This window comes from Carcharodon carcharias, chromosome 24 (genome assembly GCF_017639515.1).
Source record: "Carcharodon carcharias isolate sCarCar2 chromosome 24, sCarCar2.pri, whole genome shotgun sequence".
Classification (NCBI taxonomy): domain Eukaryota; kingdom Metazoa; phylum Chordata; class Chondrichthyes; order Lamniformes; family Lamnidae; genus Carcharodon; species Carcharodon carcharias.
The window spans coordinates 21,804,803-21,807,170 of record NC_054490.1 but is presented as its reverse complement, the minus strand read 5'-3'; the positions used below and the strand labels follow the sequence as shown (position 1 = coordinate 21,807,170).

The 2,368-nt window shown below is 43.2% G+C and overlaps 1 non-coding gene across 1 annotated transcript; it reads left to right on the top strand.

Annotated features, from left to right (window-relative positions):
- Window positions 1-476: 476 nt before the first annotated feature.
- Window positions 477-549, top strand: trnak-uuu. The gene has a single exon. It is a non-coding gene; the product is annotated as a tRNA-Lys (tRNA).
- Window positions 550-2,368: the final 1,819 nt, after the last annotated feature.

Below are 2,368 nucleotides of genomic sequence, written 5' to 3'. Positions count from 1 at the left end.
CATCCATGGTTTCATCTCCAACTGTCAGCCTATTTCGATCCCTTACCCCATCCTGCCTATCTGTTCCTATCTCGTCCTTTCACCACTTAATGTCACCATTAGCTTAATCCCTTGCTAATATCACCACCGTCAGCACCTCTTTCTCCTTTTCTGTATGACAATTTTGCAATCTCTTCTTTGCCTCCACCTATCACTGCCCCCCTATTCTGCTCTACCTGCCCCAGCGTCCTCAACCAGTTTATTCTTCACCTCATTCACATATTCCCTCAGTTCTGATGAAGATTCATACGGACTCGAAACATTAAGTCTATTCCTCTCCGCAGATGCTGTAAGGCCTGCTGAGTTTTTACAGGTATTTTCTATTTTTATTTTTCAGATTTCCAGCATCGGCAGTATTTTGCTATTATCTTTGCGTTTTGATGAAGATTAAGTGTATTGAGTGTATGAAGAAGGATATGGTATGCAGCAATGCTGAAGCTTGGATAGCTCAGTCGGTAGAGCATCAGACTTTTAATCTGAGGGTCCAGGGTTCAAGTGCCTGTTCGAGCAATGCATTAATTGATGACTTAAAGTGAAGGGAGTCATTTTGTAAACGTTCCCTTGTCCCCTGGACATTTCTAACTTAATCTCAGGGACAGAAAATGCTCATCGACTCCAGATTTCAACAGCTTGAATAGTTAGCGAGACTTGTGTCGTGCATTTCCAGCTTCCCCTTGCGGAATGAAAAATGCTTCCTGACTGAACACTTTATTGATTTGTTATTCCCATTCTATATGTCTTTGGAAATGGTGTCAGCTCTTAAACATATTAACACTATCGAAATCCGGGTCAGCAGGACCGTCAGTCCTGTGGGCTCAAGTAGGCAAATTGCTCTCCTATTTACTCGTTGAAACAGTCCATCCTGCTGCTGGACCTGGAGATCTAAGACGCCGAGCTGAAGGAAATGTTGCTTGTTGCTGTGAATAGTGTCTGTAACACTGTGAGGAATGGAGCAGGTGTAGAATATTCCGGCCTTCATGATGTCTCTAACATTCAATATGTGCATGGCTCAAGTTCGGTTTCAATTTCAAATTACAGAAAAGCCCTTCAACCCCTCGGTTCTGACAGAACACAGAGATATATCGGTGTCAGTCTTGAATTGAATCGGCGAGAATCGACTATTATCCGCATCCAGATTTTAAAACACTCACAATCCTTTGAATGAAAACGTTTCCCTCATCCCAGTCTTAATGGCTGAAAGCGGACACTGAGTCTCTGACTGTGAGGTCTAGAAACCAGAGCCACAGCAGAAACTCCTGGAAACAATGAAGCCCGATGTCATTTTAAGCGTCAGCTCCCGGTCCTTGCGTTCAGAGGCTTAAATTGCCATCAATGAATTTGCAAATTATAACAGCGGCTCCATTGAAACCGGCCAATGGAACAAAGTAAATACAATTCATGCTGGCCAACCTGGACAATCAGAGAAGAAAATGAATGAATGCCAACATTCAAGAAGCTTTCAATCAAGAGAAAAGCATTCTAAAGTAGCCTAAAAACAGGCCAATGGAAAGTGGTAGCCGTGAAAGCTGCCTCCGCTCGACATGGTAACTCAGCATTGGAAACAGATTTTTCTCCTTTTTCACTCCTTTTGCTCCTCTCAGTGCACAGTTGTTGGTTCATCTGAAGATTGTCTGAAAGAATATTGGTGCACCCTATAGGGCATTCACGGTAGATTCAACATTCAACAAGTTAATGCTTTAATATTTGCTTCAACTGCAGCTCGCCAAGCTGCCCTCGGACCCCGTTGTTCCCACGGAAAACCGAGAAATACAGATCTCAATCCTGAATATTAAAACAGCTGTGGCGTGTCCAGATTTCAGAGGGCACACAAGCCTTTGAATGAAGTCATTTAATTCAACTCAATCAGAATGTCCGATGCAATGTTCTGCCACTCTCACAGGTAGTGCCACTGTTCCCAGCGATTGCAAACTTTCTTGCAACATCCACGCTCTCAAGTCCTTAAAAATGTTATGCATCTGAACGAGAATTCTTCCCATCCTAAAAATATGGAACTAACAGCAGAAAATGAATGCAATGGTCAGGCGTTATTTGTGGCGAGATGGAGAGATGTGAAGTGTCATCTCTCCTGTTTTTCTTACAGAGGCTTAACTTTACCAAAATGGAAAGACCGAATGGTATCAGAGGGTCCAAATGAGCCAAGCAAAATGGAACGAATCTGCAGTGCAAACAACGTCGCTGTGGATCAGTGAGAAGGATGTAGCAAACTCTAACAAGGTGTCAAATGACTGGCCAGGTGGGCAGCAAATTGGTCAATGTCAGTCAACCCAGAAAAGTGTGAGATTATGCAATTCAGAAGGTCAAGCAAGGC